This window comes from Podarcis bocagei (genome assembly GCF_964188305.1).
Source record: "Podarcis bocagei genome assembly, chromosome: 11".
Classification (NCBI taxonomy): Eukaryota; Metazoa; Chordata; class Lepidosauria; order Squamata; family Lacertidae; genus Podarcis; species Podarcis bocagei.
The window spans coordinates 64,127,173-64,139,798 of record NC_138136.1 but is presented as its reverse complement, the minus strand read 5'-3'; the positions used below and the strand labels follow the sequence as shown (position 1 = coordinate 64,139,798).

Genomic DNA, 12,626 nt, shown 5'->3' with positions numbered 1-12,626 from the left:
GAGGCTGCAAGTGACGACTCAGCCGGGGATCAGCAATCTTTTTCAGCTGTGGGCCAGTCCACTGTCCCTCAGACCTTGTGGGGGGCCGGACTATATTTTGGAAAAGAAAAAAAAAGAATGAATTCCTATGCCCCACAAATAACCCAGAGATGCATTTTAAATAAAAGCACACATTCTACTCATGTAAAAACACACTGATTCCTGGACCGTCCACAGGCCAGATTGAGAAGGCGATTGGGCCACATCCTGCCCCCAGGCCTTAGGTTGCCTACCCCTGGCTCAGACTATCTCTGGAAAACACCCAGAAGCAAACAGCGATGCCAGAGCAGTGAATGTGTCTCTAACATCCAAGCGAAGAGTCACAGCTCGGCGGTAAAACATCTGCTTTGCATGCAGAAGGTTTCCAGGTTCAGTCTCTGGGATCTCCAGGTAGCGATGGAAGAGAGACTAGTGCAGACATTGCTGAAGTCAATGGCAATGCCCAATGTTACAATGCACAACTTGCAAAATTGCAAGGAATTGAAATATCTAAGAGTGCCGTTTGATGGAACCTGATCAATTTACTGATCAATCCTCTGGACACAGGTAATGATTTGACAATTGGGGGGAGGGTGCAAGCAATAAGGGAATCAAATGTAATTTTGGAAAGGTTAAGAGGAAACTGTTCCCAAGCCAAGTGGAGTTCTTCTACTTCCCAAGCAAAAGTGCAACAATTCGCAGGCTTGAAGACTTTCCTTATTTGTGTAGGAGATTCTCTTTTTCAGAAGCTGATCTCCTCCCACGTTATCCAGCCCTGCCTTTGTTCCAGTCCATGCAACCTTCATTATGGCTTCTCGGGAAATCTGAAATGTTTTATTTCAAGGCAAAAATGCCCAAGGGCACAAAGAACAAAACCGCTCAACATATAAAAACATAAAATTGCAATTAGCATAAAATCGTGCATAATCAACAACAAAAAATAAACCAGAACCAGAACAAGTACTGATCGCTTCCTTTGCCCAAGAATTAAAGTATTTGGCTTTGATTCCTGCAATGCAAGGGGTTGGACTGGGCCTTCTTGGTGGTGGCACCTGCCCTGTGGAACGCCCTCCCATCAGATGACAACTATTTGATGTTTAGAAGACATCTGAAGGCAGCCCTGTTCAGGGAAGTTTTTTAATGACTGATGTTTTAATAATACAGTGGACGCTCGGGTTGCAAACATGATCCATGCGGGATGCACGTACGCAACCCACATCTGCACACACGCGGGTTGCAATTCGGCGCTTCTGCACATGCATGGTCGCCGGAACCCGGAAGTAACCCGTTCCAGTACTTCCGGGTTTCGGCAGTCTGTAACCCGAAAGAACGCAACCTGAAGTGGCTGTAACACAAGGTATGACTGTATTTTTAATCTTTTGTTGGAAGCTGCCCACAGTGGCTGGGGAAACCCAGCCAGAGGTGTGGGGTATAAATAATAATAATAATAATAATAATAATAATAATAATAATAATAATAATAATAATAATTATCCTTGGGGTTCCCTCCAACTCTACAGTTCTGTGATTCTAAGGAGCTGTCCAGGTAGAAACAAAACTTCAGCATACTATTCAAGCATAAGCATTTATAAATGGCTTTGTGGTTTAGCATGAACTTGGGAATATTAACTGACACAATGCAATTACTATAGATGCTTGTTACATATCAAGGTCTCCAAAAGTTACGTCGTAAAAGAAAAGAAAGGAGGAGAGAGTCATACAGAACATGAGCATTTTTATAATTCGAAACAACCCCTCGCAACAGAGAGCTTGGACAGCTCATGGTCAATAAAACATAATCAACCCAGGTCATCAGAAGACTGGATAACAAGGTGAAATTTTACATGTCAGTGGAGGCGCCAGCTGGACCTCACTGGGGAGAGCGTTCCCAGCCACAGTGGAAAAGCCCTTTCTCTTGCCATCAGTCTCTGAGCATCCCGCAAAGGTCAGATCCAGAGAAGGACCGTGGGTGAAGAACTAAGGGTCCAGGCAGGCTCATTCTGAGAGTCGTGGCCCCGAAGATATTGGGGTCCTGAACCATAAAGAGCTACAACAGTCTCATGCTCTACCGACTGAGCTGGACAGGGCAGCTCCATAAAGAGCTTCATAGGTCAAAACCTGAATAGGACTCAGAAGCATCAGGGAAGCCATGGAAACGTAATGGATGCTATGTTCACATCAAATCCGTCAGTCAAGCACCAGCGCTCTGCCCTAGCTGAAGCTTCCATGCCATTTTCCGATGTAAAGCACGTTGCAATAGTCAAGTCTTGGGTTACCAGGGCTTGGATGACTGTAGCCAGGTTATTCCTGCCCAGATAGGGCCAAAGGTGCAGGAATATGGCTGGGCGATATCTGGTTCTCAACTTTGTGAGATATCACCAGCTAAACATCATGATATCTGAAATAAGGATGGAGCTGTGTAAAAAGGCATTGGCTGGCTTCACGGTTTTTCTCACATTCTGATTTTTGCATAGTACATGCACACATATCACAATTCACAATATATCGCAGCTCTAAAGTCGTATGTTTCGGTATGACTATTTGGCTCCTGGCGTCTGGGTATCCTGGCGTCTGTGATCCACACGATGGTCACCTCCAGGCTTGATTATTGTAACTCACTCTACATGGGGCTGCCCTTGAGACTGACCCAGACACTCCAGCGGGTGCAGAATGCCGCGGTGAGACTCCTTACGGGGTCCTCACTGCAGGATCACGTTCATCCAGTGCTATACCAGCTGCACTGGCTCCTGGTGGAGTACAGGATCAGGTTTAAGGTGCTGGTTTTTACCTTTAAAGCCCTATACAGCCCAGGACCCTCGTACCTACGGGACCGCCTCTCCTGGTATGTCCCATGGAGGACTTAAGGTCTACAAATGACAACATTTTGGAGGTCCCAGGTCGCAAGGTGGTTAGATTGGTCTCAACTAGGGCCAGGGCCTTTTCAGTACTGGCCCCGACTTGGTGGAACAATCTGTCCCAAGAGACCAGGGCCCTGTGGGACTTGACATCTTTCCGCAAGGCCTGCAAGACAGAGCTGTTCCACCAGGCCTTTGGCCAGGGCACGGTCTGACCCCCTCCTTTGGTCATCCTCACAGAACTCTAGCCCAATGGTTGCCATGAATTTGACTCTGAACTGATTTTAGAATGAATTGATTTTAGAATGTCTTCCAATTAATTGATTATGATTTTATGTAAACTGTGTTACTTTTATTGTTGTTAGCCGCTCTGAGCCCGGCTTTGGCTGGTGAGGGCAGGATATTAATAAATTATTATTATTATTATTATTATTATTATTATTATTATTATTATTATTATTATTATTATTATTATTCACTTGGTTGCAAAATGTGCCTGGTGCTTGGCAAACTTCAAACATGGTTTGCGAGCAATGAGGACTAGTGGCATGGATGGCTTCAAGGCCAGGGGGGAAAGCTTCACTTCCCTCTTGGATTTCCCAAAGTTGGGGTGTCATTTCTCGGACAACCACCCCTTCCTCCGTCCTGAATGGGGCAAGCCTTGCTATTTGCCATTTTCCTTCCTGCAAACCACACGCTGATCTCGAGACAGCTCTTTGTACGCTGTAAGGGGGACCCACTGGGGATCCCTTCCAGAGCCTGGAAAGAGCTCTCTCCCTTCCCCCTGCTTCCATCCTCCCCTCCCCCTTATTAAATCCGGGGTCCTTGTTTGATTTAAGTCCCCAGCGAGGCAGAGTTGAAAGCTCCCTGGCTTGGCCCTTGACTGCGTAGTGGGAGCTTTCGCACAGCACAAAACCCCACCAGACCATTCAGCTTGACTGATAGTCTTTCATCAAAAGAGGCAGGGGGAGGGGGTGTTTAGGGGGGTCAGCAGGTCTGGATTTAGGCTCTTTAGCAGAGTGGGGAGAGGCCCAGGTCCGTCCCTGTTGCGGCAGGGGCGGGAGACGGCTGTCAGTCAGGACTGAAGAGAACTGGGCAGGGTAAGAGGGCGAGGAGTCTAATGCGGTTTCAGGAATTTGCCTCTTGAACAGCGCTGCAATTTTTGCAAACCCACCATCAGAATCCAAGATATTTTTTAAAAAACATGCCCAAAGCACTTTCAAAAAACATCCTGAGCTATCATGGGAAATTTCTAAAAGTCGACAGCAGTTCCATACCCTCCAACGTTTCTCCGATGGAAATAGGGATGTCCTAAGGATCTGGGAGGAATTAAAGAACCTTTTAATTCAAGAACCTTTTAATGAGGGTGAAAGAGGAGAGCGCAAAATATGGTCTGAAGCTCAACATCAAAAAAATGAAGATCATGGCCACTGGGCCCATCACCTCCTGGCAAATAGAAGGGGAAGAAATGGAGGCAGTGAGAGATTTTACTTTCTTGGACTCCATGATCATTGTAGATGGTGACAGCAGCCACGAAATTAAAAGACGCCTGCTTCTTGGGATAAAGGCGATGGCAAACCTAGACAGCATCTTAACAAGTAGAGACATCACCTTGCCAACAAAGGTCCGTATAGTTAAAGCTATGGTTTTCCCAGTAGTGATGTATGGAAGTGAGAACTGGACCATAAAGAAAGCTGATTGCCGAAGAATTGATGCTTTTGAGTTATGGTGCTGGAGGAGACTCTTGAGAGTCCCATAGACTGCAAGATGATCTCCATTCTTAAGGAAATGGATGATCTCTCCATTCTTAAGGAAATCAGCCCTGAGTGCTCACTGGAAGGACAGATCCTGAAGCTGAGGCTCCAAGACTTTGGCCACCTCATGAGAAGAGAAGACTCCCTGGAAAAGACCCTGATGTTGGGAAAGGTGGAGGGCACAAGGAGAAGGGGATGACAGAGGATAAGATGGTGGGACAGTGTTCTCGAAGCTACCAGCATGAGTGTGACCAAACTGTGGGAGGCAGTGGAAGACAGGAGGGCCTGGTGTGCTCTGGTTCAGGGGGGAACGAAGAGGCGGACACGACTAAACGACTCAACAACAACAAAGGATCTGGGATCAAATCGGAAACTGGGAAGGGTGTAAATCCAGGACTGTCCCTGAAGAACAGGGACATTTGGAGGGTGTGCAATTCAAGTATTGCATTTATGCATTTGCTCTGTATCTGGAGAGGCTCGGTGCAACTTGAAACTGACTTCTGGCCCTCCGAAGATCTGAAACCCAGAAGCGCACAGAAGACCAACCTGGCCAAGGAACAATTTTGTTTTAAACGTTTTTGGCTCCGAACAAGCTCAGCCTGAAGAAGCGTTCTTTTGTGTGTTGCTCGAAAGCTTCCTGCCAACATTCGAGTCCCAGATGGTTCGGAGAAAACTATTAGCTTGTGCTTCCTCTGTCTTTTTGTTCGCGGGGCCAAAGCGCGGACATTTAATTCGATCTGCTAAAGCGACAAGGGATGCAGCTACCAGCAACACCCACAGGGAATCTTGCCGAAAACTTTTATGTACGGCTTGGGTTTTTTTAAAAAAAGAAAAACAAAAGAGGAAATTAATTAAAAACGCTGCATGTCAACATTAAGCATGCAAGAAAAGTGAAATGGATTTCGAAGAACTTATCAGAATGGAGAAAGGGGTGCAGAAAGTAGCAGACAGCTCTGAGAAAGTCAGGCTATGCAAGAGCACAAATATCATTGATTGATTGATTGATTGATTGACTGATTGATTGATTGAATGCATTTAAACCCACCATTTTCTCCAAGGAACTCCAGGTGACGTACCTGGTGGCCTACCTCACAGGGCTGTTGTGGGGATTAAACAAGGAGGGGGAGAACTGGGTACCACACCTAGATAACCTTGAAGAAAATGGTGGGATATATAAGCACAATCAATTAATAAAATTGGTATTATTCGTAATAATAGCTGCTGCACCTCTTCCCCCCTTTGAATCATATGAAATAACAGAACTGTAGAAGTAGGAGTACTTTTTTATATATATTATTTAAATTTATATATCACTTGATTGTGCAGGGGTAATCAAAGTGGTTTACAAAGAGGGGGGAAAACAATAAAATTATCAGTAAAAAACCCCAAACCCCAACCATTTAAAAGCATTTGAAAGATAAAATCAGCAATAAACCAAAGAACAGATTAAATCATACACCAGCATTTTCTACATGTCGGCAAAAGTCTGTTTTTAACAAGGGCCCAAAAGAATGAGGTGAAGGGGCTGCTTGGTGTCAACAGGAAGGGAGTTCCAGAGTAGATGGGCGGCCACGTTAAAAGTATGATTTCTAGTTCCGCTGTTGAACGGCTCTTGTCACTGATAAGTTCTTCCTGATGTTTAGTCAGATTCTCCCTTCTTGTAACGTGAAGCCATTGGTTCAAATCCTGTCCTCCTGAGCAGAATGCAAGCAGATGCCTCTATTTTAATCAGAGAAATGTTGGCATGTTCCCATTTTCATTGGAGAAATGTTGGAGGTCATGGCCTAGATTGTCCCTATTTTCATCCAAAAATTGCTGGGGTGTCCCTATTTTCAGCCGACAAATGTTGGAGGCAATGGACTATGATGTCCTTATCGAAGAAATGTTGGGATATCCCTATTTTCATTGGAGAAATGTTGGAGGGCATGTTGTTCCATCTTCCAAGGGACAACCCTTTATATATTTGAAGATGGATACCATATCACTGGGACGCGGGTGACGCTGTGGGTTAAACCACAGAGCCTAGGACTTGCTGATCAGAAGGTTCGAATCCCCGCAACAGGGTGAGCTCCCACTGCTCGGTCCCAGCTCCTGCCAACCTAGCAGTTCGAAAGCTCACCAAAAAGTGCAAGTAGATAAATAGGTACACTCCAGCGGGAAGGTAAACGGCGTTTCCGTGCGCTGCTCTGGTTCACCAGAAGAAGCTTAGTCATGCTGGCCACATGACCCGGAAGCTGTACGCCGGCTCCCTCGGCCAGTAAAGCGAGATGAGCGCCACAACCCCAGAGTCGGTCACGACTAGACCTAATGGTCAGGGGTCCCTTTACCTTTACCATATCTCCTGTCTCCCCTTATCCCCTGAATTATGACTGACAGCTCCTCAATGCACACCCCCCCGGGCCTTTGCTCCCCACTCTTCCAGGCAAGTTCAAGGGGAAGGAGGACAGCAAGGTCTCTGTTTCAGAACTTCCTGATCTGGACTCGCAGCCTCCTTCCCAAAGAGAAAACCATCTCTCTCTCCCGCTGCCCCCAGTGGCCACGTCACAAGCAGCGCAGCCTCCTCAAAAGAGGAGGAAAACATTAAGCTGGTCTCCAGACAGCCCACTTCCCCAACTTGTCAAGAGCGCAATTCATCTGGCACGGCACCCACATCCTTTGTGGGGCCTCCCAGAGATGCTTTTGTCCACCCCCTGGAGGCAGGAGGGGGGGCGCTGTGGGGCCGGCCGATGGGAAGCCAAGGCTCCCTCAGAAGGCAGATCAAAGCGCCCATTTGCATAGCCTGCCTTTGCTCCCCACCCACGCCACAAAAGCCTCCGGGGGCCGCCTTTGTCTTCCCGGCCTCAAAAGAGATTTGCTTCTCTGCATTGAAATTACACCTGCCAGCCGTTTGCTCTTGGTCAAGGGGAGAAAAGGCGAGGAAAAGCGTTAGGTGGGGAGTTATGGGAGTTACAGTCCCTGCAAATACTTCGGCAGGGGGGAGGCATGGGCTCATTTGCAAGGTATTTATTTGGCTAAGTTTAGAACCTAGGACCCATCACCTCCTGGCATACAGAAGGGGAAGCAATGGAGGCAGTGAGAGATTTTACTTTCTTGGGCTCCATGATCACTGCAGATGGTGACAGCAGTCACGAAATTAAAAGATGCCTGCTTCTTGGGAGAAAAGCAATGACAAACCTAGACAGCATCTTAAAAAGCAGAGACATCACCTTGCCAACAAAGGTCCATATACTTAAAGCTATGGTTTTCCCAGTAGTGATACATGGAAGTGAGAGCTGGACCATAAAGAAGGCTGATCGCTGAAGAATTGATGCTTTTGAATTCTGGTGCTGGAGGAGACTCTTGAGAATCCCATGGACTGCAAGAAGATCCAACCGATCCATTCTTAAGGAAATCAGCCCTGAGTGCTCACTGGAAGGACAGATCCTGAAGCTGAGGCTCCAATACTTTGGCCACCTCCTGAGAAGAGAAGACTCCCTGGAAAAGACCCTGATGTTGGGAACGAGATGGAGGGCACAAGGAGAAGGGGACGACAGAGGACGAGGTGGTGGGACAGTATTCTCAAAGCTACCAGCATGAGTTTGACCAAACTGCGGGAGACAGTGGAAGACAGGAGGGCCTGGCGTGCTCTGGTTCATGGGGTCACAAAGAGGCGGACACGACTAAACGACTAAACAACAGCAGAGAACCTAGGACAAGCCTGGCTGCATTCAACCAAAGGGCGTCCATCGATTTTTGCATCCTCTCTCACAGTGGCCAGGTGGATGTCACAACTAGAAACCTGCGAGGACGATTCGAACGCAGGAGCCCTCTCTCCTCCCCATCGTTCTGCCTGGACACTGAGGTCCAGTGCTGAGGGCCTTCTGGTGGTTCCCTCGCTGCAAGAAGCCAAGTTACAGGGATCCAGGCAGAGGGCCTTCTCGGTAGTGGCACCCACCCTGTGGAACATCCTCCCATCAGATGTCAAAGAGAACAATAGCTACCAGACTTTTAGAAGACATCTGAAGGCAGCCCAGTTTAGGGAAGCTTTTCATGTTTGATGCACTACAGTATTTTAATATTTTGTTGGAAGCCGTCCAGAGTGGCTGGGGTATAAATTATTCTTATTCTTATTATTCTTCCGCAGGAGGGGAGGGCGCTCCTGTGTTCAAATCCTGCTTGCAAGCTTCCCATTGGGCATCTGGTCAGCCGCAGTGAGGCTGAATTGGACAAGCCATTGGCGGGCTCTTCTGTTCAATGGAGTTTGTCCGCAGCCCCAGCACGGCAGAGGAGGAAGAGAGGGTCCTTTTGCAAGCTGCAGGCATGTCTTTCTCTCATCTCTCTCTCTCCCCCAACAGCGGAAGAATGAGAAACAAGAGGCTGTGAGCACTGGGCACCTTCCCAGCATCATTTACAATTGTAATTGCCTCCCTGGCCTCTTTGTTGGGGACGAGGAGGGGAGGGAGAGTGTCGACATCTGAGGCTTCTCCAAGCAAGCCTCCCCCAGAGACTTGAAAGCTCCAGCCGCTGCCGGAGGAGGATGCCCCTCGGAGATCATGCCCTTCCCTGGCTGAATGAATGTCCTAATTTCGATGCTAATCTACTCCAGACACTCCCCCATTGCTGCCACCGAGGCCAGTGGCACTTAAATGACTTCAGTGTCATTTTAGGTGACTTTGCACCTCTTCTGAACTCTCCTGGGACAGATGGGGGAAGTCACAGAATACGACGGTCCACTACCCGGAAAAACGCAACCTGAAGCGTCAGTAACCCGAGGTTGTATAGGACTGTATAGGACTGGCTTTATTTCTGATAATTTTGTCACCCATTGACAGTCTTCTCAAGGTCTAGCATCAAGTCCACAGCTGTTAAGAAATGAACCAAACTTGCAGTTGTTTGAACTGTCAGCTGAACAGACCAATTTTAGGTGATTATTCTGCCAGACAAAAATCAATCGCATTTAATTAAATTGGCATCGCTTATCCCATCCTTTTAACTGGAGACGCTGTCAGGGACCAACTCCTGCGTCCAACACCAAGAAGCTGTGCTCCTCCCACTTACCCAGTTCCTTCTGTGCTTGGAGTCGAGATTTCTTTTAGAAAGAGCCAAGACTAAGGGTAGGGGAGAGATTCCATTCAGCCCACATTTAAAGGGGGACTTACCTAATCTGCCTGGTCCCATCACCTCCTGGCAAATAGAAGGGGAAGAAATGGAGGCAGTGAGAGATTTTACTTTCTTGGGCTCCATGATCACTGCAGATGGTGACAGCAGTCACAAAATTAAAAGACGTCTGCTTCTTGGGAGAAAAGCAATGACAAACCTAGACAGCATCTTAAAAAGCAGAGACATCACCTTGCCAACAAAGGTCCGTATAGTTAATCTCTGGTTTTCCCAGTAGTGATGTATGGAAGTGAGAGCTGGACCATCAAGAAGGCTGATTGCTGAAGAATGGATGCTTTTGAATTCTGGTGCTGGAAGAGACTCCTGAGAGTCCCATGGACTTCAAGAAGATCAAACCTATCCATCCTGAAGGAAATCAGCCCTGAGTGCTCACTGGAAGGACAGATCCTGAAGCTGAGGCTCCAAGACTTTGGCCACCTCATGAGAAGAGAAGACTCCCTGGAAAAGACCCTGATGTTGGGAAAGATGGAGGGCACAAGGAGAAGGGGATGACAGAGGACGAGATGGTGGGACAGTGTTCTCGAAGCTACCAGTATGAGTTTGACCAAACTGCGGGAGACAGTGGAAGACAGGAGTGCCTGGCGTGCTCTGGTCCAGGGGGTCACGAAAAGGCAGACACGACTAAACGTCTCAACAACAACCTACTCTACAGTTTCAGGAACAAGATGTGAACGGAAGTACAACCATCCTGCGAAATTTGCACTTTCCCGAAATTTGCAATACATCTCTTTGGCCAAGCAAAAAAATGCACTTTACTAAGGTAAAGTGTACATAACAAAGCATCTATCTGTTAAAATAAAATACATGGATGGGTCACATTGGGGAAAATTGCTTTGTAAATATGTTTGCCCAAAGGAAAATCGCATATAAAAAGGGGCATTTTAGCAGCTCGCACTAAAACTCAATCCTTTGTGTTCCAGCACTTGTGGAACTCCCTGCCTCTTGATACCACGCAGGTACCTTCACTGGACTCATTCCGGCACCTGATAAAATCATGCTTCTTTAGACAAACCTCCCTATATGCTTAGAAAGTTGGTGCGAGTTTTAATCTGTTTTTAGTCTATTGTTAACTTTTTGAAAGCCTTGCTGTTAATTCTTCTTAGTCATAATTTTGCTTTCTCTTTACTGTAATCTGCTTTGAGGTTTTTTTGTTTGTTTTGTTTTGTTTACAGTCAATAGTGTATAAATTTTATTGCGGGGGGGGGACAACTGGAAACTAATGTGGAAAGAAGTGAATGTAGGCATGGGAAAAGGAGTAATGGAGAAAAACTGAAATTGGCAGATTTGACCATTCCTAGGAAGGATACAGATTTGGAACATAAAGCACCTTCTGCTGCCACCCCACCCAAACAATGGCAAGGACAGTAATCCTGGTTTAAGGAGAATTTGGCACCTAGCTTATACAGGTAAAACTCAGAAAATTAGAATATCATGGAAAAGTTCATTTATTTCAGTAATTCAACTTACTGAACTTAATGAACCACAATGCACCAACACCAGCTGATGGCATGGCTCCCCAAATCAATACAGGCTGTGGAAACTTCACACTGGACTTCCAGCATCTGGCATTGTGTGCCTCCCCATTCTTCCTCCAGACTCTGGGTCCTTGGTTTCCAAATGAGATGCAAAAGCTGCTCTCATCAGAAAAGAGATTTGGGGAGCCATGGCATTCAGCTGGTATTGGTCCACTGTGCTTCATTAAGTCCAGGGTCAACGCAGCCGTCTACCAGGAGATTTTGGAGCACTTCATGCTTCCTTCTGCAGACGAGCTTTATGGGGATGCTGACTTCATTTTCCAGCAGGACTTTGGCACCTGCCCACACTGCCCAAAATACCAAAACCTGGTTCAATGCCCATGGGATTACTGTGCTTGACTGGGCAGCAAACTCGCCTGACCTGAACCCCATAGAGAATCTATGGGGCATTGCCAAGAGACAGATGAGAGACATGAGACCGAGCAATGCAGAAGAGCTGAAGGCTGCTATTGAAGCTTCCTGGTCTTCCATAACACCTCAGCAGTGCCACAAGCTGATAGAATCCATGCCACGCCGCACTGAGGCAGTAATTGATGCAAAAGGGGCCCAAACCAAGGACTGAGTACATGTGCATCCTTCTACTTCTCAGAGGTCCAATATTGCTCTATTTGCAGTCCTTGTTTTGCTGATTTCATTTAATATTCTAATTTTCTGAGATTGTTAATTTGGGGTTTTCGTCAGCTGTACGCCATGATCATCACGATTATAACAAATAAAAGCTTGACATATCTCGCTCTGCATGTCATGAGACTATCTCATATATTAGTTTCACCTTTTAAGTTGAATTACTGAAATAAATGAACTTTTCCACAATATTCTAATTTCCCGATTTTCACCTGTATATCTGAGTTTCTAGCACAGTAGGCAGTTTCCTAAGAAGAGCATTGCTGGATCAGGCCCAAAGGGTGTCCATTTCATTCTCACCACGGAGATCAGAAGGAGCCAAGTTTTTTGGGGGGGGGCGGGGGAGAGCTGAGCCAAAGAGAAATGGCTCTCTGACCCCACCCCGGAGCGGAGGGGTTAAGAAGTGTGACCCAAGCCCTGCGGGGAGCCTTGGGAGACAGAGGCATTCCTTTGGCGCTGACAAGATGGAGGCTTTGGGAAAGGAGAATTGAAAGGGCCTCGGTCGGCTCGCTGCTTTCAATTGCCTTTGCATGGAGGTGCCAGAATGAATTGGCTGACAAGGGAGAGAGAGGGGAGGCTGATGTACAGCGAGCGAGCCGCCTTCGCCATCCTGCCTTAATCATCCGGGGCCCTTTGCGAGACGCAACAGTCAATCCTGGACCAGCCACCACCAGATGCCTTTG

The 12,626-nt window shown here is 47.0% G+C and overlaps 1 protein-coding gene and 1 long non-coding RNA gene across 2 annotated transcripts in view; both read right to left on the bottom strand.

Annotated features, from left to right (window-relative positions):
- LOC308597426 overlaps positions 1 to 11,830 on the bottom strand; it is a 396,194-nt gene extending 384,364 nt beyond the window's left edge. The window contains exon 1 of the long non-coding RNA XR_014012971.1: positions 11,474 to 11,830. This is a non-coding gene — a long non-coding RNA (uncharacterized lncRNA). The remainder of the gene's footprint in view (positions 1 to 11,473) is intronic.
- CNTFR (ciliary neurotrophic factor receptor) overlaps positions 1 to 12,626 on the bottom strand; it is a 434,396-nt gene that overhangs the window by 370,005 nt on the left and 51,765 nt on the right. The gene's annotated exons all lie outside the window — the stretch shown is intronic.